The sequence below is a fragment of the Schistocerca gregaria genome, chromosome 3, assembly GCF_023897955.1.
Source record: "Schistocerca gregaria isolate iqSchGreg1 chromosome 3, iqSchGreg1.2, whole genome shotgun sequence".
Taxonomy (NCBI): domain Eukaryota; kingdom Metazoa; phylum Arthropoda; class Insecta; order Orthoptera; family Acrididae; genus Schistocerca; species Schistocerca gregaria.
In genome coordinates this window covers 731,753,220-731,779,503 of record NC_064922.1, presented here as the reverse complement: position 1 = coordinate 731,779,503, position 26,284 = coordinate 731,753,220, and positions in this window count along the sequence as shown.

The window sequence follows — 26,284 nt, the reverse complement described above, 5'->3', positions numbered from 1 at the left end:
GAGACGCTCACTGTAACTGAGGCTGTTTGCCTGCCGAAGACTGCCGCGTAGGCTCTATACTTTCGGCCTTTTTTTCATTATTTCGCTTATAGATTCTAAACCGTACGTTTCTGCTCAGAACATGATGATATCCTACAAAGAATTACAGAGACTGATAAATGACAGCTAATCTAGAGTTCGGTTGTTGCATAGATAAGACGCAAATAGACTAGTAACGTCTCTCATGAGGCTACGTGCTATATTTCTTCTCTCACTTCGCAGTGATTCGTAGAGTATAGAAGTAGGCATGACCACTGAAGTGAAATGTATTGTGTGGCAGTGTCCATATGTAATACTGACCCCACGAGTCGCTGGCGAGCCGTTTGCTTTCGTCATGTACAAAGAGACTGGAGCTGCTGCCATCAGAGGGATGGAAGGCAGGACACTGTAACACTCGGGACAGACAGAACGGCGCCGTTGTCAAGGTGGCCTATACGTAGTAAGCACAATGCTCTGCGGATCACTGCAATGGACAAGCGCGGCGGCGCACGGAATGACAGACTGATGACGTGTTCACCGACGGAACGCGAGCAGCGGCAACTTTGCTATCGAGCTGACTGGCGGGAAGCCATTAACCATTAGACACACTGCCGCTAATAATACCTCGCCGCTGCAATCCCTATCGCAACAGCGCACTCGGCGTTCGCCAAATGGCAGTGCGAGATTGCTAGCGGTGGAAGAGCATATTCTCCTCTCTGATAATGCGTAGAAGCGTTCTGGTGTGTCGAGTGCGTGATGAGATGCAGCTGCGATACGCTCGGTAACAATCCGGTTTGGATACCGACCCATGCAGTGTTTTATAGGAGTGAGAGCGGCAACTGCTGCCGTTTTCTCCTTTTTCCGCATCCACTGTACGTCGTGATATTCTACAAAGCATCAGAGAGCAAACTGATACTTTGGTTCAAGGAGTGAACTCGGGACGAGCGGGATTAAAATCATTGCCCAGATACCTTTATTGTATTTTTTTGTGTTTTCCGTAAATTATTTCGCGCAGATGTATGACTGGTCCTTCAGCTACGTCCGCCAGCTTTCCACATCCAATCACGTAACTAACGATCTCTTCTCGTAACAGTCAGCGACAGTTGCATTTTAGCTCACGTTCCACACAGGCAGGACAATACATTCAACAAATCTACATTAATTCGAAATGCAATAATTGAGGAATTATATGCTTCCTTATATTGTAACCAGCTAAGAAAACCTGATTTGCCGGGATATTTATTTATTCCTCTCTTCTATTAGCCCATCTCCTCTTCAGTCCTCTCTCTGTCCATCTTCTTCCCCCTCTCTCTGTCCATCTAATTTTGCTCCTACCCTCTGTCCATCTCCTCTTGGCCCCATTTTCTGTCCATCTCCTCCTTACCCTCTCCCTGTTGAACTCTTCCCTTTTCCATCCTGTGTCCATCAAAAATGTTCAAATGTGTGTGAATTCCTAAGGGACCAAACTGATGAGGTCATCGGTCCCTAGACTTACACACTACTTAAACTAACTTATGCTAAGAACAGCACACACACCCATGCACGAGGGAGGACTCGAACGTCCGGCGGGAGAGGCTCCGCAATTCGTGACATGGTGAATCTAACCGCACGGCCATTCCGAGCGGCTGTCCATCTTTTCCTCTTTCCTACCTCTGTCCTTCTTCTCCCCTTCCCTTCCTTTGTCCATTTCTTCCTCACCCTCTGTCTGTTCATCTACCCATCCCACATCTCTATACCTGTCTCTTTCTCCTCCAGGCTCTGTCCATCTCCTCCTTTTTACTTTCTTTGTCCATCTCCTCATCTTACCTCTCTCTGTCCATTTCACCGTCCCCTACCTCTGTTCATCTCCTTTTCTTCCTATCTATGCCTATCTCCTCTTTCTCCCTCTTTGTTTGTCCATCTCCTTGTCCTGCTTCTCCCTCCACGTTATCACACTGGTGGTTCTAATCCTTACAGTATTTCTCAAATGGTTCAAATGGCTCTAAACACTATGGGACTTAACATGTGAGGTCATCATTCCCCTAGACTTAGAAATAGTTAAACGTAACTAACCTAAAGACACCACACACATCCATGCCCAAGGCAGGATTCTAACCTGCAGCAGGGTGGTTCCTGACAGAAGCTCCTAGAAACGCTCTGCCACAGCGGCCGGCTCAGTAGTTCTCTCCAGCCTGTAACTAATATATGCATCAAATGTGACTGAAATCATTCCAGGGGCTGAGGATGGACTTCTTACCAGTGGTTTTGCCCATATGTGCACATTTCAGATATATTTCACATATATTTAACATATCTGTACATATATTTCACCTGTCTCTCTACTGAATTTCACGCTATAGTTTCATTTTCATGCAGCTGTTTATGAAGTCGTATCTCCTGAACTATGTTTTGTATATTTATATAATTTTACATGCACATACAGTGGCATATGTGCCTACTGCCAGAGATATGCGTTGTGAACTGAGTTTTGAGTTAACAGTAAAAAAATAATAAATTAAAACCTCATGCATGACGCAGCAGATTCTCATGCACTTGTCTGTTTGCGACTTCAAATTTCCTGAACTATGTGTCGTAAAATGATATAATTTTTTTAGGTATATTCAGCGGCATATGTGGCTACTGTCGGTGAAATGTGTTGCAAATGGAGTTAGTGTCAAAGATGTAATAAGCTGAAACGTCATGCATAATGTGGCAGTCTTTCACTGTTTGTGACATCATATCTCCTGAATCATATGTTGTAAAGTGATATAGTTTTCTAGGTACAGTCAGCGGTATATGTGGCTGCTGTCTGTGATATATGTTGCGAATAGACTCAGTAGTAAAGAATTAACAGTTTAAAACGTCATGCATGATGTCACAGTTTTTCACACATCTCAGTATTTGATACCATTTCTCCTGTGCCATATTTCATACAATTATATGAATTTGTAGACATATTTAGCGACAAATGTGGATCCTGTTCACGAAAAGAACTGCAAATAGATTTAATAACAATGAAGTAATAATTGCAAACGTCTTGCATGATGCAGTAGCTTTTCAAGCACTCAGTATTTGTAACATCGTATCTACTAAGCTAAGTGTCACATAATGATGTAATTTTTCTGGTAAATTCAGTGATATGTTTGAATACTGTCTGAAAAATGTGTCACCCTTAAAATTAGAAGCAAAGAAGTCATAAATTAGAACGACATACTTCATGTGTTAGTTTAATAGCATGAACAACGAAAATGTAGTAAGTGACGAACTTTTTCCTTCCATAATTTTGTGGGGGGCGACAGAGAGAACAAATTACTTAAAGATATGAAATTATGTTCTAAGTTTTTTGCAAATTTCTAATTGCTGGGTATTTTCGCATAGTGGGCTACACCCCTTTTTCAACCCATCCGCACCTCTTCGAAGGTTGGTCCTTCTTACCCCCACAATTATTTTTTACAGACATTAAATGATACGTGTACGAAGTTTGGCTGAAATTGATCCAGTGATTTAGGAAGAGATGAGGAACTACATGCATATGCAAATACATATATTCATCCATTTTTATAGTGTGTATGGATATCTTCATCTAGGAGGATATCAACACATTGTCTCCAACAGTATGTGAAAAATTTTCACAGTTTGAAACATTTGTTATCATATGCATAAGACTCTTGCACCAAATTTGGTTATCCCTCAGAAATGAGACACGTTTTGTCATTGTAGTGGCAAATTCTCGTTTTTTTCCCTTTGTAGCTAGTTTACAGCTCGGAAGCACATAAAACAACCCCTACACTAAAGTCACAGTTGGCTCAGGAGTAAAGTCGTATATAAATTATTTATGAGTTTGCCCAATCAGTACGCATACTTCACTTTAGTTGCAGATTCCTGATGGCTAAAAATGGTATTGAGGCAGAAACTAGTAGTTGTAGGGTTCCGTTCCTGCATGTGTAAAAATTAAACCCATGTAGCATCGCTTTGTTGTCCGTCTGTCGATCGGGCTTTTGTCCAAGTGTGGGAAACCCTTTTCCTCATGAACGAGTAGACGTATCGTACTGAAACGTGTCTCATGTACTAATGTCTTCGGGCCCTTGGTGGTGTAAAAAAATTAAGCTTCCGATTTAATGCAGACAAAGCATACGGCCATTTATGTCAAATACACTACTGGCCATTAAAATTACTACGCCACGAAGATGACGTCCTACAGACGGGAAATTTAACCAACAGGAAGAAGATGCTGTGATATGCAAATGATTAGCTTCCCAGAGAATTCACACAAGGTTGGCGCCGGTGGCGACACCTACAATGTGCTGACATGAGGAAAGTTTCCAAGCGATTTCTCATACACAAACCAGTTGACCGGCGTTGCCTAGTGAAACGTTGCTGTTATGCCTCGTGTTAGGAGAAGAAATGCGTATCATTTCGTTTCCGTCTTTGATAAAGGTCGGATTGTAGCCTATCGCGATTGCGGTTTATCGTATCGCGACATTGCTGCTCGCGTTGGTAGAGATACAATGACTGTTAGCAGAATATGGAATCGGTGGGTTTAGGAAGGTAATACGGAACGCCGTGCTGGATCCCAATGGCCTCGTATCACTAGCAGTCGAGATGACAGCCATCTTATCCGCATGGCTGTAACGGATCGTGCAGCCACGCCTCGATCCCTGAGGCAACAGATGGGGACGTTTTCAAGACAACAACCATCTGCACGAACAGTTCGACGACGTTCGCAGCACCATGGACTATCAGCTCGGAGACCATGGCTGCGGTTACCCTTGACGATGCATCACAGACAGGAGCGCCTGAAAATGGTGTACTCACTGACCAACCTGGGTGCACGAGTGGCTAAATGTCATTTTTTTCGGATGAATCCAGGTTCTGTTTACAGCATCATGATGGTCACATCCGTGTTTGGCGACATCGCAGTGAACGCACATTGGATGCGTGTATTCGTCATCACCATACTGATGTATCACCCAGCGTGATGGTATGGGGTGCCATTGGTTACGCGTGTCGGTCACCTCTCGTACGCATAGACTACACTTTGAACAGTGGACGTTACATTTCAGATGTGTTACGACCCGTGGCTCCACCCTTCATTAGATCCCTGCGAAACCCTACATTTCAGCAGGATAATACACGACCGCATGTTGGAGGTCCTGTACGGGCCTTTCTGGATACAGAAAATGTTCGACTGCTCTCCTGGCCAGCACATTCTCCAGATATCTCACCAACTGAAAACGACTGGCCAATGGTGGCAGAGCAACTGGCTTGTCACAATACGCCAGTCACTACTCTTGATGAAGTGTGGTATCGTGTTGAAGCTGCATGAGCAGCTGTACCTGTACACGCCATCCAAGCTCTGTTTGACTCAATGTCCAGGCGTAGCAAGGCCGGTATTACGGCCAGAGGTTGTTGTTCTGAGTACTGATTTCTCAGGATCTATGCACCCAAATTACGTGATAATGTAATCACATGTCAGTTCTAGTATAATATATTTGTCCAATGAATACCCGTTTATTATCTGCATTTCTTCATGGTGTAGCAATTTTAATGGCCAGTAGTGTATTTTGATAATCACAAACTCCCTCATGGAAACCTATAGTGTACTTCTCGTTGACCTAGAATCATGATATTTGACAAGAAGTGAGGTTTAATAGTACAAGTATAGATCAAAAGACCTAAAACTGTTAATCTGTACAGTAACAAAACACGAAACAAATAGTCTTTCATACTGTTTCGGGACGATATCTTTCCAGTATCAACGTCGGTAACAGGCAAAAATCGTAGAGATTCTCAAATTTCGGTATGGATGAACCGTCTACATACAAAATCAAGTTTGTAAGGAGTCCTCAGAGCGCGAGTCCTGCTCACACATGATCAATTTTTCATTGTAAGTCACATGTTTAGGGCTCTGCAGTGATGGAAGCTAACGAAGAGTCGATGTTAACAAACCCCAGTCACATTAAGCATTTTCTTTTAATCACTTATCCAGTGTAAAGGAAGAGGGTAAGTGGATGGGTATCTGATGGGAGATGGTGAAATAAAACAGCTGACTAACAAAACTGTGAGTATATTCTGACAGCGGCGTCCGCATAAATTTTTCAAGGAAGGGAGAGTTGGGCCGGATTGAAAGGAGGCGAAAGACTCTAAAATTTGCATTTTTCGATATGAATGACTTGGTCGTTTGAGACAAGTCAGGCCATAAGAACTAAATTTTATAGGTGACACAAAAACTTATTATATTCCTTAGAACTCAGGTTCTCCACCCAGTGTACGAATGAAAACTGCACTCCAGATTCCACGGCGGGTGGAGGGTGAGGGGAATGCCCCCTCTTCCTATTTGTCCCTCCCCTTGTAGATGCTTATGCATTCTCGGTAGTCAGGAAATGGATGGGTCCACCAGGGGCGAGAGTAAAGAACTACTGCCAGTCTACTGGGGGGGGAGGGGGGTCAAACAAAGGAAGAGTACCGAGCCACACGTATTTAGCTGAAAATGGAATGTGACAAATAGGATTAAATAACCGGGATAATTTTGAAATAATATAAAATAATATAATTTTTAGCAGCTTTTAAACCATCTAACTCTAGCAACGAAATTAGAATCGGATCGTCAATAACGGGCAATCTTAAGGAAAAATCTTCGTACACTGAACTAGAAGTGCATCAAGCCACCAGAACACTAAAAAAGAATTACGGTAGAATTGTTAAAATTATCAAAACCACCAATTACAAAATACCTATATTTGTGTATCAAGAATAACTTCTAGAAGTGTGAAAAATGTCGCTAATCTAGCCACTAAATAAAAAGGGAAATAAACAAGAAGTTAATAATAGCAAAGGAGTGTTTCTTCTTCCACTGGTGTACAAAATATTATCAGTAATTCGGCTAAACGGAAGAAATTCTAGCTGAACAAAATAGGAAGTATAAGAACACTTTGGAGAAGAGAGGATTCTGTACAGAACACACTACTATCTTCAAATTAATATTTTAGCGTGTGATGTAAAATCAGTAAATCCATAATACTTTCACTTATAGGTCTGACTCAGATTAAAAAAGCCATTATAGAATTTAGAGTCAAAATAAAGTAATGAAACGAATTCAAGACACTGTCACAATGTTCAAATAGTAATTTACGGTGAAATATCACAGCTATTTGAAATTAAAAGAAACGTTTCTGATTAACAATTTTTTTTTATATAAGGATCCAGTGTTTGGACTTCAAAAAGCACAAAATTCAACCAGACTAATTCCAGAAACAGAAAGAGGTAAAATCGAAAAGTTGATTAAATTAAAATATCTTGGTGAAACCTTACAGCAGGTTGTATTAGCGGTATCAGCAGCAGAGATAAGAACTAACGAATGGGAAGAACATATAATTAAACTAAAAACATTTATAACTTTAAGTGCATCTCTAGAAATTCAAAACTGAAACACTGTTCTACAATGGTAGGACAGAATTGTTACCTATATGTGAATGCTTAAAGCTAAGCCAGAAGCTACATAAAGTACCTTTGTGTAGTTAATTTAGTGACATGTTTCTCTACTATGTCTCACTGTTAATATGCTTCTGTATAAGATTCGACGTATCTCTATCGTTATCAGCCCGACGATTTAACTAAAGACTTTTCTTTTAAGAATGAAATTTTTACCTCAGTGGAGTGTACGCCGCAGTGAAGTTCCGGACCGAGACTCGAACTCGGGGAGTTTGGAAGGTAGTAAATGAGGTACTGCCTGAAGTAAAGCTTTGAGAAGAGTTTGTATATGGTGACAGGTTAACTCATTCGGTGGAGGACTTGCCCCTTGAAAGTCATTGTTCAGGAGTTCGAGTGTCAGTTCGACGAGCATTTCAAATCTGCAAGGAAGTTTCAGATTTTTTTTCATAATTTCTGTACGATCTGTTTCACGTATTATCCACAAAAAAACTTGCTAATTTGAATGCAGAATGGAAATGCTTGGATTTTATGTTGACTAACAGATTCTTTTTATTAAAACTACCTCCACTCGTGGTTTTAACATTCTTGCTTTATTCATGCATTAGCGCAATCCCCTGGATTGCATAATTTTATTTAATATTTACACTTACTAATTTTATAATTTTTTGAACTCTAGTACTGGCCATTTACACTTGTTTCCTAGACTGGCCGTGAGTCAGACCTTCTCAAACGGTGTACATGAAATGTATTCGCAGTTGCGAATATGGACTACCATCAGCTGTGTAATGGAATGACGACAAAGAAAATTTGTGCCGTACCGCGACTCAAACTCGGATTTCCGCTTATGGCGAGCGGGCTACCCAAGTACGATTCACGGCCAGACTCACAGTTCCTCATGTCGTCAGCCATGGCTTACGGTAGTCCATATTCGTAACTGCGAATACATTTCATGTATTTCGTTGCCACAGTGCCCGTTCCTTCGGATATGTAAGCATGTCCGAAGGAACTTTGCATCGTAACTCGGAATAACATGAGGGATGTAATATCGTATTCTCAAACAGTATTTGAAGTCTAACCGTTTATGATAGTTTTCTTCGAGAGGCTTATTGATTCAAGAACTCTCTCTGAAGCACTATTCGTATGTAGCCTTGAATTCTGTTTCTGAGTTGAGCTTATTACAAAATCTCCTTTGTTTGAGTTCTCTTCGTTGAATCTTATCATTTTTCCGGTGGTTAGAGTCACATTTCCTAAAAGTGAACTCATTCTATTAATTTAATGTTTGATTTGGTGCGTAAGGGCATTTGTTTGAATAAACTGTCTTGAAGAGCAAACTCCTCTTGCTTTCCATGCAATTCTGTGCTCAAAACGTTCATTCTCAGAACATACTCTTCAGTTGCAGGCCTGCGTTGTCCCGAGTAGACTTCTTACTGCGAGGAACAATCTCTTCGCCTGTGAGAATCCGCTTATGTCTTCCTTGCTTTGTCCTTCATCAGTTAACTGACTTCGAAGGCAGTAGAATTCTTTCACTATATCTGCAGTTTCGTCCTCCATTTTTCTCCGAAGATAGTCGCTAACCTCATATCTACCTCTCTTGAATATTGTACCCTATCTTTGGTCTACTCTGAGTTCATATTATGTGCACGTTAGACTGTTTATTTCATTCGACAGGTCCTGCTATTCTTCACTTTCGCAGAGGATAGCAGTGTCATCGTCTACTCTTTGTATCCTTTCATTCTGTATTACGGCCACAATCCTGAAACTTTCACTTATGTCCTTCATTGTTTCGCCGCTATACGGATTGATCAGTAAATGAGAGAGAAAGAATACGTCCTTGCCTTAGGCGCTTGTTGAATCTCAGTACTTTTTCAGTGTTAGTGGAAGCAAATAACCCGGTAACGGGAAAGAATAGTTTTTCACGTAGTCCATAATTAAGTGGTAAATTCACATAAAATTTTTACGAAATATTTTTCAATAATAGTTTTTCGTGGCGACATTCTTGAATAAATGCTTAGCGGAGTTCTTTCCGTGTCAGATTTGTCATGATGCATCTCGGAATAGACTGAATTCTCAGTAAGATTTGATTACGTTTTCCTAACACATGAGATTTGACTAGGTTCAGATACTGTCTGTTCTAACACACACAAATGCAGGTATGTTCTTAATAAATCTTGTTTCTGCAGGTTAGCATACTTTGCAGCAGGGAACCTGCTGATGTTGTGTGCCTCCATAACGAAACATTTGTAAGAGGTCCATGATTAACGAATTTGTTGCTAGCTCACTCGAGCAGATGTAATTTCGATGGATTACTCATGCGCTGCCTGCGATATGTAAGCTGTAAGATAATCTGAGACCAAAGAGCAGTGTTGACTGCAGTAGGAACTGTGTGGCAGTAGCAGTAAGTAGTTGCTTGCAGTCTGGTGTATCGTGTTGGCTGGGCCGGTCGTGTGCAGCGATGTCGCAGCCTGAGCGTTGTAGTATAAGGTAAAAGCAGCCACGCGCATATGTAGTAAATTTTTCTAAAAAATCTCTAATAATAATCTTTCTCATAAAAAGTAACTTTTGACAATCACTCATCTCAATTTAAAGAATTTACTAATTTCTCCAATCCTTGGTCATCCAGATTATTAAAAGGAAAAATTAGTTGTTTCTTTTTATACGTGACAAATCTATCGGGCAGCATTGCACAGAGCTGCGCCAGAGAACTTTGTTATAGGAGCAGATATATACGCGTTATCTGGCAACCTAATTGAGGTAAGATTTTTCAATTTATTCAGAATGAATTTTCAGGGCTATGACGTCGTACTGCTGACGTTCTAAATTTACCAGTTTAAATTCACAGTCATTATTGAAAGGTTACAAGTGAGCGACAATTTTATTGAGAGGTTAATCACATTGTATTATTGGTAGGTTACGGAATTTATCTGTTGGTAGGTTACGCTAAATGTCAATGTTATGATTATATTTTTTACTGTTGGGAGGTTTCGGAACTTTTACTGTTGAGAGGTTACACTAAATGTGAATATTATTCATATTATTTTACTGTGGGGAGGTTACACAGTACACTTGTCTGGTTATCAGTGGCGGACCAATAGTCTTCTTCGATGCTTCCATTGATAAGATGAAATCGGATGATATACGAGTAAGTAGGACACATAACAGCAGATACGTCTTGTGCGCTTCTGAACGGTGTGTTATATTACTTGAAGGCAACTGTGAGGAGAGTGTGCACAAAGTAACTTGGCTCGTACCTTCGCAGCCGCCGCAATGGGAGGAAAAGACTGTGGTGGTGGTGGTGGGGGCTCCATTGTGAATTATCAGTGTGTGGTATGGGAAGTGTAACTTGACAGCTGAAGTCTATTCACGAATGTGTATCTCTTGTAAGTTGCTATAGTTAACAAGTCTGGAAACGGTCGTATTCACAGGCTGAGTCAGTTCGATCAGTAATTTGACAGTTATAGACGATCAGTTTCATTATCTTCTCGCTAGGGTACTGAAAAAAAGATAGACTCTTTTACAAAAAATTAACGACTTGCTGCCGAAGGAAATCTCATAAAACAAAATAAGGCTAAGAAATGTGGTGTGGTGGGCGACGTCAAAAAGTACAATACTGCCAACGTAAAATAAAAAATCTTCTGTTGAGTGTTAAATATGGTGTTAACCCCCAGAAACGTGCTTGGTTTGTTACCTAAAAATAAAATTATCTTCTCCTTCTTCCGTGATTCCCCATAGTAATGAAGTCTTAGGAAGTACTTTTAGTTATGTTTAATGCTGTTTACTGAAAAAGTGGAATACTTAGTGAGTCCTACAACCCTCTCAAGCACAGCTTTTAATCAGATCTTTGCTTCCTTGTTTGCTCTTCAAACAAACATGGCATATAACGACACTTATATGGCTGTAAAGAACTTTGCCCACAACCATAGTGCGCTAAGGACTAGGTGCCGTGCAATGTCGTGGGTGGTTGTAACTAAAATGCCGGTTCATTGAAGACGGTAATTATCGTATGACAGCGAAACTTGAGAAATATTCTAACGCGTTAATGTGGAACCAATTCACACTGGAAAAAAATAAATCCAATATTGGCTGCCCGGTGCAAATCTAGCACTTATGCAAGAAAGATATATAGAAATGTTTCTATATGTAACGGATTAGGGACGGAACGTGGTCAGCAAAGGTGAAACATGTGAGAAAGGCATAGTTTGGATTTTTTTTAATTAACCAACGCTTACACAATTTGTTCACTAGGAGCACCAGAGACGTCGACGAGAGGCCATATCCATAAAATTGTATGATCAAGACTTGCTCGCAGCGTTTCGAGTGGAGTCTGACCAATGCATTTCTGTATACTGGCCTTCAGATCAAGTAGAGACCAAATGTATTCCTGCTAAATGCGTGCTTGCAGATATCCCCAGGACCAAAAGTTACCTGGATTGAGATCAGATGATCTAGCAGGTCATGGATCTGGAAAAATTCTGGAGATAATACCTTCATGGAAGGTCACATTAAACAGATCGTTCATTTGCCTCACCTTGGAAGAAAGCTTTGGTTTACAAACAGTTGCCCTCTTCCAAAGAGGGAATCACATGCTGTACAAGGAGATCTCGAAAACGTGTAGACGTCACGATGTACTTGACAGGCCTACTGGGTGTACTCCTATCAAAAAAACGGTGGTTGTGAATCCACACAACACCGTCGCGTGAAGCGAGTGCGATGGTTCTTTGTGGGCAACAAGCGGTTTAACAGTACCCAAAGTTCGACAGTTTTGTACATTCATTGCTCCCTGTGGTGTAAAATATGCCTCGTGACTACATAGACATATCCAGCCACATGTCAACAATGTCGATATGTGCCAGAAACCGAAGAGCAAATTCATAATGTTGATGTGAATCATGGGGGTTCAGCACCATCTGCATCTTGTACGGCTGCCACTATAAAACAGACCGCAAAACTTTCTGTACTATTGACCATGGGATGGACAATTCTCCTGAGACTGCACGAGCACTAGCGGTATCTGGGACACCCGCTGCGTACTTCGTTACAGCAGTAGCATTCTCGTCAATAGGTTCCACGGGGTCAGGATGCCTTCCTTTTCCAGGTGCCTCACCAAGCTTACCCGTGTTTTCGAATTTCGTTATCATCTTTTTTTTAAACCATTTAATGAGCACGTGCCTCTACTCACACCATTCAGTCGGCGATGCTCTCTCTGAGAAGCACTGTAACTGCTGTCGTTCACACAAAACAATTCCACTAACAGTGCGCGGTCTCTCTTGTTGATTATCATACTGTTCACTCGCGGAATGGCTTGTCAAATAATAGCGTGGGTGTCTACCATCAGACAAACAGTGTACAGCGCCAGATTTGCACCTGATGGCCAACACTGAAACTAATTTTTCCTGTAAGTAGTTGCACTTTAATTAGAAACAGCAACAATGGCCATAATGTGAACGTCGGCAGGCTGCGGTCAACTGAGACGGCCGCCCTCACAGAACAACTTGTTGGAATCGCCCAGCTCGCTGAACGGGAATACTGTTTCACGCTGGCGCCATATTATTTGCTCGAGCTATAGAGGACATATTGTAGTACGAGGGAAAAAAGTAAGCAGATGAATATATTGTCCTGTTACAACAGTTTGCAGATAAAATTTTAGCCATAAACAGACTATTCTTGAAAGGCAGGTTCAGTTCCTAACGTGGCGATATTTCAAATCCATTAGAATAACAAACAGATCATGAAGTGACAACGGTGTTAGTAGTTACCTCTAACTCTAGCAGTCTCTACTGGTAAGCTGTCATTTTGGATGAAACACTTACGGACTGACAAACACAAAGTGGAAACGAAAAGCTGCTGGTATTTATTATTGATAAATTTAAGTGAATTAGTCAGCCCTTATCTGCACCATATATTTAAAGAGTAACGCCACCCTGTCTCTTCTCTGTATCATGGGGTATTGCACATATCATGATAAACTAATCAGACTGTCACAACTTTTAAATGACAGACGTCAAAAACGCCACGTGGCCTAAATAAAAGGTAAAACCTATTTACAAATAGGTACCTTATATCCAAACTTCGGACCAGTTTGACACACTGAAAATGAAATTTTTTGATAGAACACAAATAACTTTAATGAGGGATGTGACCGCAACGAACAACAGTTCAGCACAATCTGAGCTGTGTGATACTGTTAATGTTGGTATCCATAGCGACCAAAATACGTAAATGCTCTTTTTCTTCGAAAGTTACTGCCATTAACGGGAATGGCTACTAGCAGCAACACGCCTCAGGAGACCACTCCGAACATGATTTAATGTATTCAGGACGCGACGAGAAACTAATTGATTCTTGTGCTGATTTTTTATTCACTTCTAAACATATTGATCAAAGCGATTATCACTATGTGATCGTTGTAGTCTTCCCTAGTCACAAATGCTTAATTAAGGGCAGCTAAATTCGTGAAATGTGAAGGACACTTTTTAACAAATGAACAAATAATGTGTGTCTTTATTGGTAATTCTATGGGACCCATCAACAGATTTTTTGTGTGAATTACAGGAGCATTTCTGTTTCTTGACATTTCAGCCTTGATTTGAAGTACAGAAAGAACTTGCTGTTCTTTGCGCGTCATTTAATCACCAGGAATAATTTCTGGCAACAATTACTATTTGCTTGCAGATATATCTCTTTATTAGTTTTTAGCAGTCAGTGTTGTGAATGTGGAAGAGGAATAATATGATACTATCATAATTCATTGGAAAGAGAATATGAAATGTAACTATTAACTTCTGTCAAAATAATAAATACACTTACAGCTTAGATAACAATTATACAGTCATTGGCGTAGGAACGAGTTCACAGTCTGGAATATAATTTTAACTCCTCACAAATGCCCTACGATTCATTTGTTTTTGAAAATCTGTTGTCAGTGAAATATTATCCAAAAAAAGTATTTTTAAGCAAAAAAAAAATGGTGCAAAAGGCTCGAGCACTATCGGACTTAACATCTGTGGTCATCAGTCCCCTAGAACGTAGAACTACTTAAACCTAACTAACCTAAGGACATCACACACAGCCATGCCCGAGGCAGGATTCGAACCTGCGACCGTAGCAGTCACGCCGTTCTGGACTGAGCGCCTTAACCGCGAGACCACCCCGGCCAGCTATTTTTAAGCTCTGTATTGAAGATATTGAACGCTCCTGAATCGAACGATGTCCCCACAATGTTCTTCGGCGTTTTTTATGCCGATATTCGACATGATGTAAAAATTTAACGCAGCTATTTCAGGCGCTGTCGTTTCCAGAAAAAAAATGCGTGACTGGTTCGTCAAATTTAACCGATAGCTGAGGCTGGAAAGAGCTGCTGTTGCAGATCATTTATGAAGTGTGATCTTTCGTGAGCAATCTTGAGTCACATTGGAAAACACGCCCACGTCTACGATTACCTGAACATTCGCATCCACGTCTCGTGTGAGACCAACTTGATGACGTTTCAGTACACGTAGTAACAGCGCTTCGTCGGAAAGGAAGAATCGAAATTAGTGTTCACTGGAGGCGAGACACAAGTTCGTATAGCAAAAAGAGGAACTCAGTCCCCTTTCAGAAGAAACATTCTGGCATTCGCCTTTATCGCTTTAAGAGAACAACAAAAACGGAAATCTGGATGGCCGATCAGGATTAGGTAGCTTCTCCTCTTGAAAGGCCCGGTTCAAAAACTTCTGTCTCACAGATATTTGTTGGATGAGGATTTGATACAGATCAAGAGAAAGTATGCCTTGTTACGCCGCCAACTCTCGAAGACATTAGACGTCCCTGTAAACATCAAGCAATCTTTTCTACCAAGAACATTGCTATTAGAAGTCTCCTGGTCCAAATAACATTCAAAACCAGAAGATCAAGACTCTAACGGGAAAAATACCTCTAATAATAATAATAGCTGTAAGTTGGCTAATGTAGCTCGACTCACTGGCAGAAGAAAAGTGATGCGGAGTACTATCAGTCCATCTGCAACGAGGTTGAAGATTCATCGTACACGGTGTGAACTGCTTCAGTACATCAGTTGGCGGAGCACAACCTTAGAAAGATACTGAAAACCTGAACTGACGCCCACTAGAAATAAGTAATATTTACTGTCTAATAGCTGTTGGCGATACCAAATGAAATAATCGTTAAGCACAGTGGAAAATCCGCCCGGGTAGTGGGGTGTATTAACGCCACTGTTTCCGGGACGGGGGATGCGCCGGTCCCGGATCGAATCATCCTGGCGGATGAACGGCTCTATGTGCTAGCCATCCTGGATGTGGTATTTAGGCGGTTTTCCACATCCACTAGGTGAATACCGGGCTGATTCCAATGTATCCCCTTAAATCCACGCTACGCAAACTATTAGTAAACTTTCTCACACTTGCATACAGAATTTACTATATATGCAGACAGATTGGGTACACCGCTTCTGTCCTGGGAGGTGAATGGGTGTCTGATAACCTTAACTGCTTGGTCTCCTTGAACACTTACTCAGCATCAACATATCGGAAAAAAATTATTAACTTCGGGGAGATACCGTGCAAATACAGTGTGGCACCACCTCTGTTCCTGACAATGGACACAGTTCTGCTTGGAAGAGAATCCGTAAGTCTCAAGTTTCGTAGGTGTGCAGCAACTAGTTGAAGGGACTCATTGATGATTATATCCCGTAGTGCTCAGAAATTTCGGGGATGTCGATTGCTGTGTTTCCTACGCTGTTGCAAGTGGTTCCAAACATGTTTTACAGAAGCGGGCTGGACGAGGGGGACAGTGCGATCATCATGCCATAAACGTATGTGTGAAGACAGCTGTCATCATCTTGGAGGACGGAAGTGCCCACAGCACACTCCTCACGGATTTGTAGAAGAAAGCGCAGCACTTGGTCACCAAGAATGTTTAAATAAACTTACTGCTTCATGCTCAAGGTGATTTGAAGCTATCTGTATATAATATTTTTTATCATCAGAGCACAGCCGGGTTCGTGGCACTGAAAACAAGGTGGCATGTAACTAAGTCATAATAGCTACGTAGTCCGGAACATGGAACCGAACATTTCTTGCCAGACCAAACTTAAAAACGCTAAACTGCGGTACGTGAATGACTCAGACTCAGCTGGACACAGGGATCGAAGTCCATAATCGTCTGTGGACCCTCTTCTTCACTATATGCGCGTTCCTTAAACACGTAAAAGACAGTGTACTGTGAAATACTGGGTACAGATAGAGAGCCTTTAGGTTTTCTGAGTACGGTTGATTTTGATTAATAGACGTGTCGCCGTTTAGCGGTTTATTGGTTTGGCATGGCAATGAATGTTGGGTTCCATGTTCCAGGCTACTTAGCTCTTATGACTTCCTAGTAGCTACGTGTCACTGGAGGACGATGGGCTCTTATGACCCTAGATGTTTTTGCAGCCTAAAACAAAGCTAAAGCGGCTTCTTAATCCCTAAGGCTGTTAGTCACAGCCATGCTTGCTCTGTCTACAAGGTTTTCTGCAATTTTGAAGTCAATTAATGCTATGAACAATATCAACGAAACTTCACAGAACCACCTCTACAAGATGCTTGCTAAACGTCTCAGTGTGCCGTCTGTGTAGCATAAATTGAAAAGAGGAAAAGCGGTCACTCGTCAAACGACCATACACTCCTACAGTTAGCTGCTATGCAGTTTCTGAGTTGTTTGGCCCGTTGAAGACGTCCAAATTTATATACTGCTTTGAGCATTGGTGTTTTGCAAGGTACGCGATTCCAAACATCCACTGCTATGCAGTTCACCTCGCTATTTTGCTGAGAAACTGATAGGGATGGATCTACATTCGATGTCGGTAGGAATTACTGAGGACGTTGTGAAATTACAATTCCAAAAACGCTGCTATGTTGGATGTTAAATTGCGGTCGTTTGGAAGAGATGGAAATCTATTTAAATGCACGAAACTACCCACAAAAAATTGGTAATAATTAAATCGACCTGTAACATAAAAAAACATCCAAAATTTTATTGAAATCATAAGCCAAGAAAACATATACACACAAAATTACGAAACAGCCAGATATTGCACAAGACGACACCACTAAGAGAGATTGCCGAAATTGCAGCGTGATAAGCTGAGCAATATCGCTGCTACATCTATCAAGGAAGCGGTCACATAATTATTGCTCTAAGAAAAAGAAGACAATCTGAAAACCATATCAGAAAAAAGTCATATCTAGTATAACCAACTATTGTTACTTCAAGAATAGCAATGGAGTTAATTAAAACAAAGAGACAACGACAGAACTATGATAACGTATGGATGTCAAATCCACCTCACATATGAAACAAATGTTTCCTAACTAATATTTACCTATAACGTTACAAATATTGTAGCAAAATTATGTACCATTTACTTACAGTCAACTTGACGACGGCTATTTTGCCGAAATAGGCCTATTGTAACTAATAAAACTGTCTGACTTAGCTTATTTTTTGGAATCGTAACTAGGCAATGCCCTTAGAAGACATGCACAAATCAGCTTCATAAAAGACTACAAATTCCGTCTAGTTGGAAACCGATTGTTACTGACAAGGTATTACTCCCATTTCCGTTCACTCTTGGTAGGATCATTTTACAACCCATTTTGTTACACCTTGTTACCTGGCCACGAGTGGTATGCGCTGGACAGTCCGCACTGATAGATTAACAAATGGGATAGCTTCATTCGCAGTTCGACATGAGCACATCAAAACACGATATTTCCTTTCTGTCATTTTTCACATCTCAGTGTCGACTATCTTCATTCAGCGATTCCATGCAACCGACTGGCATATACGCACACCCCTTCCTCCAACCAAGAAAGAACAAACAGCATTTCCTACCTTGGGATAAATATTGGACAATAAATTGTCCAAGAAGATGACAGAGATTACCCACACAAACTTATTTAAAAAGGCAGTTACACTGACATAACCAGTGCCAGAGAAAGACTCGGGCTTGCTCTTGAAAGGTAACCGTTCCATTTTGACAAAATGAATCGTTCACAAGAACAGAATCAACTTCATCGGTATGGTCAGAATCACTGCCACGTTAAGCTTCTTTACACGTCTAATGATGTCACTGTCACAGTAATGGTCCACATAATGATAAAAACATTCACTCATACAGTCATCCAGATCTTCTGAATAATCTAAATACGGGACCATCCCTAAAATCTGGAGGAACTTCAAAAGGAAAACAGTGACTATCTGAAATATCAAAATGTAAGGGGTAATCAAAAAGTTTCCGTTCGAAGGTCTTACGGTACAGCTGTAAGCTGTGTGCCATTCGTCCCACCGACATACCTCGTGGAAGATACCCGTTTGGTAAAGCACAATGTCCTTCTGCGTAAAGAAGCTAGAAACTGCCTGCTGCACACCCTCATCCGACAGGAATCATGGAGCCTTCAAGCCCTTTTTGAGAGACCGAAGGCGTGATACGCGCATGGGGAGAGTTAAGAACTATAAGGTGGGTGAACCAGTGTCACCTACTTAAGTTTGCGTAACTTCCGATTTCTGACATTTGCGATATGGGGACGTGAGTTACTAAGAAGCAGCAGCACACCGTGGCGCACCATTCTGCAACGGCGGTTTGCCACACACCCGCTGCTCCATACATATTCTTCATTCTCCGATGGGTGTGTGTCAGTGTTTGTCCGTCGGCAGTTCGCATTTTAAGGACGCCTCTTGCATAAATGTCGGTACTTACAGGGTGTTTAAAAAATGACTGGTATATTTGAAACGGCAATAAAAACTAAAGAGAAGCGATAGAAATACACCGTTTGTTGCAATATGCTTGGGACAACAGCACATTTTCAGGCGGACAAACTTTCGAAATTACAGTAGTTACAATTTTCAACAACAGATGGCGCTGCAAGTGATGTGAAAGATATTGAAGACAACGCAGTCTGTGGGTGCGCCTTTCTGTACGTCGTCTTTCTGCTGTAAGCGTGTGCTGTTCACAACGTGCAAGTGTGCTGTGGACAACATGGTTTATTCCTTAGAACAGAGGATTTTTCTGGTGTTGGAATTCCACCGCCTAGAACACAGTGTTGTTGCAACAAGACGAAGTTTTCAACGGAGGTTTAATGTAACCAAAGGACCGAAAAGCGATAAAATAAAGGATCTCTTTGAAAAATTTCAACGGACTGGGAAAGTGACGGATGAACGTGCTGGGAAGGTAGGGCGACTGCGTACGGCAACCACAGAGGGCAACGCGCAGCTAGTGCAGCAGGTGATCCAACAGCTGCCTCGGGTTTCCGTTCGCCGTGTTGCAGCTGCGGTCCAAATGACGCCAACGTCCACGTATTGTCCCATGCGCCAGAGATTACACCTCTATCCATACAAAATTCAAACGCGGCAACCCCTCAGCGCCGCTATCATTGGTGCACGAGAGACATTCGCTAACGATATAGTGCACAGGATTGATGAAGGCGATTTGCATGTGGGCAGCATTTGATTTACTGACGAAGCTTATTTTTACCTGGACGGCTTCGTCAATAAACAGAACTGGCGCATATGGGGAACCGAAAAGCCCCATGTTGCAGTCCTATCGTCCCTGCATTCTCAAGAAGTACTGGTCTGGGCCGCCATTTCTTCCAAAGGAATCATTGGCTCATTTTTCAGATCCGAAACGATTACTGCATCACGCTATCTGGACATTCTTCGTGAATTTGTGGCGGTACAAACTGCCTTAGACGACACTGCGAACACTTCGTAGTTTATGCAAAATGGTGCCCGGCCACATCGCACGGCCGACGTCTTTAATTTCCTGAATGAATATTTCGAAGATCGTGTGATTGCTTTGGGCTATCCGAAACATACAGGAGGCGGCGTGGATTGGCCTCCCTATTCGCCAGACATGAACCCCTGTGACTTCTTTTTGTGGGGACACTTGAAAGACCAGGTGTACCGCCAGAATCCAGAAACAATTGAACAGCTGAAGCAGTACATCTCATCTGCATGTGAAGCCATTCCGCCAGACACGTTGTCAAAGGTTTCGGGTAATTTCATTCAGAGACTACGCCATATTATCGCTACGCATGGTGGATATGTGGAAAATATCGTACTATAGAGTTTCCCAGACCGCAGCGCCATCTGTTGTTGACAATTGTAACTACAGTAATTTCGAAAGTTTGTCTGCCTGAAAATGTACTGTTGTCCCAAGCATATTGCAACAAACGGTGTATTTCTATCGCTGCTCGTTTAGTTTGTATTGCCGTTTCAAATATACCGGTCATTTTTGAAACACCCTGTATGTACCTGCATCGGAGTCGCAAAATGTTGCATATATGTTGCAGAAACGCCCAGAAACGGAAACTTTTTGATCGCTCGCTATACAATCAAAATGCAAAAAAAAAAAAACATTAAGGCTTTAAAGTTCGATACATTCACTACTAGGGTAAATACCAAAATAAGAAATTATTTAAACTTCGTTACAGCAGATGGAATCTACAGGCAGAGTAACGAACTTCGAGCGAAAAACGAATGAACTTGGGATACACCCGCAATATGTTAAAAAGTACCTGTTAAGCCGTACTTTCTATACATGAAAGGATTAGTTATATCTGGTCACGTTAAATGAGCAACAAATAACTTAATAACGCGCAGTACCAGTTTGGTAAGTATTGTAATGTGTAGAAACAATAATGACGATATAAGAGCATTTCGCCTTACTCTCGCGGTATGTTCTTTCCATCTCTTTTCTATCACTGGGAAAACTTACTCCCAAAGCTAAGCAGTGTGTAATACTAACACCTTATCGTCTTTCTGTGCTCAAAACCTCATTCATTATGGAGGGATGCTGGTTCAGTTTTTCAGGCAAGTAAATGGGAAGGTCCGATACATAAATAGAAGCAGACATTGTCGCTATGGCCTTGACATAGGTTGATAGTGTGTATACCATTACGGTATGAAACATGTGTATATGGTGTGTGTAGTGTGTACACTGACTGGGATTGAGAAGTGAATGAGCAGTGCAACATTAGCCTTTTACGTTATTAAATAACACAGCGTTGTGCAGTAGGGGTAAACCGAATGAGGCAGCACTGTTTTAAACAGAGTGGCCCTATACCCTGCAGGGTGGGGACTCCAGTCTTCATCCGGCCATCCTGATTTGTGTTTTCCATGGTTTCCCTAAGTTACTTCAAGAAAATGCTGGGATGGTTCCCATTAAAAGCCACTGCCTGCTGGCTGTAACATCCTCGTGAAAGTAGATCAGCAAGTATGTAAATGCCTGTTTGTATGAATTCGCAATTTTTGCTATTCTTGAATTGTAATACAAAGATATTTCCAGTATCCTTATAAAATTAATCTATGGACGAATAAAACAACAACAACAACAACAACAACAACAACAACTACTACTACTACTACTACTACTACAATTACTTCTACAGATCCACTAACCGACAACCGTGTTTTTTAAAGGGGATGACTTACATTTTCTCTGGTGACTTTGATGTGGCTAAGTACTGTAATATTCGCATGCTTCCTTTTTCGGGACCAAAAAAAAATTGAAACAAGAGTATAAACGCTGTTCATTTTTGCTCCAACTCCAGTGGTTAACTCTTGTGACAGCTCTCTCAGAGCGATATGTTTTATACGATTGGTCGGTGTTTACCGTGAAAAGCGGCTTACAACCGTGATATGTGCGTGGACGTAATGCAGCTAAGTGATTGACAGTTTAAGCTTTCTGCAGTGGCAGATTTTAAAACAGCACGTTTCATTACGGACTCGCTCTAGATAAGCGTATACGATTTTTCGAATTTATGTTCACCACGCATCGTTCACTCCCTGCTGCAGGACCGCTTGTGATATTACTCAATTGGAGGAAGTGATCAAAATTGTCCTCGGGCGCTCGTAAGGGTAAGTCTTTTTGATTGAATTTACTTTAAATTGTTGTTAGGTACTTGTAATTAAGCAGACGTAACTTAACACCCCAATGGACTATAAAATAATGTGCTTCATGCATGTGTGATATGGAAATGTGACATTTTTGTATAACTTTAAACGGTGGGTCGTAATACCCGCTTATCCCCGCATTGTTCCGAATCATTCGCTTGTTCAAGTTTACTTGTAAGTGTTAAAAAATAATAGCAATTTTTATTGTTTGGACGGAATTTTATTTATTCGTCGACTTAGATAATATCCATTTTGAAATAGATCCCGATAATATTACGCACTTATGTTAACGCTTTTCCAGTCTCCGAAACGGTTGTGGAAATAGATCTGTGGGATAGCTTTTAGCTTCAGCACTTCGAGTTTTTATTAATTTCTATGCTTTTAAAGTATCCTCCCGCTTTAATACTGTCTTTATTTCTAGGAACTGCAAGAATCAAATGGGGCCATGTTTGGCGAATATGGAGGAGGGGGATCATTACATTATTGATTTTGGACGGAACCTCACGAACAGCCAACGAAATGTGTGCAGGAGCATTTACGATGATAAAAATCCATGAACTGTTTCCCAGTAATGGAACTCCATCATTAAAGAAGCAGTAGAAATACGTATAAGTAACAACATGATCAATAGAGACTCAGACGTATACGATGACGTTATAGCCATACTCTTTGGCGCTTGCGCTTTTCTAGCGAGTCGGCTTATACAGGGTGGTCCATTGATAGCGACAGGGCCAAATACACTCCTGGAAATGCAAAAAAGAACACATTGGCACCGGTGTGTCAGACCCACCATACTTGCTCCGGACACTGCGAGAGGGCTGTACGAGCAATGATCACACGCACGGCACAGCGGACACACCAGGAACCGCGGTGTTGGCCGTCGAATGGCGCTAGCTGCGCAGCATTTGTGCACCGCCGCCGTCAGTGTCAGCCAGTTTGCCGAGGCATACGGAGCTCCATCGCAGTCTTTAACACTGGTAGCATGCCGCGACAGCGTGGACGTGAACCGTATGTGCAGTTGACGGACTTTGAGCGAGGGCGTATAGTGGGCATGCGGGAGGCCGGGTGGACGTACCGCCGAATTGCTCAACACGTGGGGCGTGAGGTCTCCACAGTACATCGATGTTGTCGCCAGTGGTCGGCGGAAGGTGCACGTGCCCGTCGACCTGGCACCGGACCGCAGCGACGCACGGATGCACGCCAAGACCGTAGGATCCTACGCAGTGCCGTAGGGGACCGCACCGCCACTTCCCAGCAAATTAGGGACACTGTTGCTCCTGGGGTATCGGCGAGGACCATTCGCAGCCGTCTCCATGAAGCTGGAATACGGTCCCACACACCATTAGGCCGTCTTCCGCTCACGCCCCAACATCGTGCAGCCCGCCTCCAGTGGTGTCGCGACAGGCGTGAATGGAGGGACGAATGGAGACGTGTCGTCTTCAGCGATGAGAGTCGCTTCTGCCTTGGTGCCAATGATGGTCGTATGCGTGTTTGGCGCCGTGCAGGTGAGCGCCACAATCAGGACTGCATACGACCGAGGCACACAGGGCCAACACCCGGCATCATGGTGTGGGGAGCGATCTCCTACACTGGCCGTACACCTCTGGTGATCGTCGAGAGGACACTGAATAGTGCACGGTACATCCAAACCGTCATCGAACCCATCGTTCTACCATTCCTAGACCGGCAAGGGAACTTGCTGTTCCAACAGGACAATGCACGTCCGCATGTATCCCGTGCCACCCAACGTGCTCTAGAAGGTGTAAGTCAACTACCCTGGCCAGCAAGATCTCCGGATCTGTCCCCCACTGAGCATGTTTGGGACTGGATGAAGCGTCGTCTCACGCGGTCTGCACATCCAGCACGAACGCTGGTCCAACTGAGGCGCCAGGTGGAAATGGCATGGAAAGCCGTTCCACAGGACTACATCCAGCATCTCTACGATCGTCTCCATGGGAGAATAGCAGCCTGCATTGCTGCGAAAGGTGGATATACACTGTACTAGTGCCGACATTGTGCATGCTCTGTTGCCTATGTCTATGTGCCTGTGGTTCTGTCAGTGTGATCATGTGATGTATCTGACCCCAGGAATGTGTCAATAAAGTTTCCCCTTCCTGGGACAATGAATTCACGGTGTTCTTATTTCAATTTCCAGGAGTGTATCTCACGAAATAAGCATCAAACGAAAAAACTACAAACAACGAACCATAGATCAAACGGGTATCTACTGCGTTTTTTTGAATAGGAACCGCATTTTTTATTACATATTCGTGTAGTACGTAAAGAAATATGAATGTTTAAGTTGGACCACATTTGTCGCTTTGTGATGGATGGCGCTGTAATAGTCACAAACGTGTAAGTACTTGGTAACACGTGACATTCCGCCAGTGCGGACGGTACTTGCTTCGTGATACATTACCCGCGTTAAAATGGACCGTTTGCCAATTGCGGAAAAGGTCGATATCGTGTTAATGTATGGCTATTGTGATCAAAATGCCCAGCGAGCGTGTGCTATGTATGCTGCTCGGTATCCTGGACGACATCATCCAAGTGTGCGGACTGTTAGACGGATAATTACGTTATTCAGGGAAACAGGAAGTGTTCAGCCACACGTGAAACGTCAACCACGACCTGCAACAAATGATGATGCCCAAGCAGGTGTTTTAGCTGCTGCCGCAACTAATCCGCACATCAGTAGCAGAGAATTGCGCGAGAATCCGGAATCTCAAAAATGTCGGTGTTGAGAATGCTACATCAACATCGATTGCCCCCGTACCATATTTCTATGCACCAGGAATTGCATGGCGACGACTTTGAACGTCGTGTACATTTCTGCCACTGGGCACAAGAGAAATTACGGGACGATGAAAGATTTTTTGCACGCGTAATATTTAGCGACGAAGCGTCATTAACCGTCAGTGGTAACGTAAACCGGCATAATATGCAATATTGGGCAGCGGAAAATCCACGATTGCTGCGACAAGTGGAACATAAGCGACATTGGCGGGTTAATGTATGGTGCGGCATTATGGGAGGACTGATAATTGGCCCTCATTTTATCGATGGCAATCTAAATGGTGCAATGTATGCTGATTTCCTACGTATTGTTCTACCGGTGTTACTACAAGATCTTTCACTGCATGACAGAATGGCGATGTAGTTCCAACATGATGTATGTCAGGCGCATAGCTCGTGTGCGGCTGAAGAGGAACTGAATAGCATATTTCATGACAGGTGGATTGGTCGTGTAAGCACCATACCATTGCTCGCACGTTCACCGCATCTCACGTCCCCGGATTTCTTTCTGTGGCGAAAGTTGAAGGATATTTGTTATCGTGATCCACCGACAAGACCTGACATCATGCGTCAGCGCATTCTCAATGTATCTGCGAACATCACGTGAGGCGAACTACTCGTTGTTGAGAGCAATGTCGTTACACGTATTGCCAAATGCATTGAGGTTGACGAACATAATTTTGAGCATTTATTGCATTATGTGGTATTTACAGATAATCACGCTGTAACAGCATGTGTTCCCAGAAATGATAAGTTCACAAAGGTACATATATCACATTGGAACAACCGAAATAAAATGTTCAAACGTACCTATGTTCTGTATTTTAATTTAAAAAGACTACCTGTTAACAACAGTTCGTCTAAAATAATGAGCCATATGTTTGTGACTATTACAGCGCCATCTATCACGAAGCGAAAAAAGTGGTTCAACTAAAACATTCATATTTATTTACGTTCTACACGAATATGTAATAAAAAATGGGGTTCCTATTTAAAAAAAAACGCAGTTGATATCCGTTTGACCTATGGCAGTGCCATCTAGAGGGCTAACCATAGCACCATCTGGTTTCCCCCTCCAAGCTAGACCAGTTTCCTTCTTTGTAGTTTTTTCGTTTGACGCTTATTTCGTGAGATA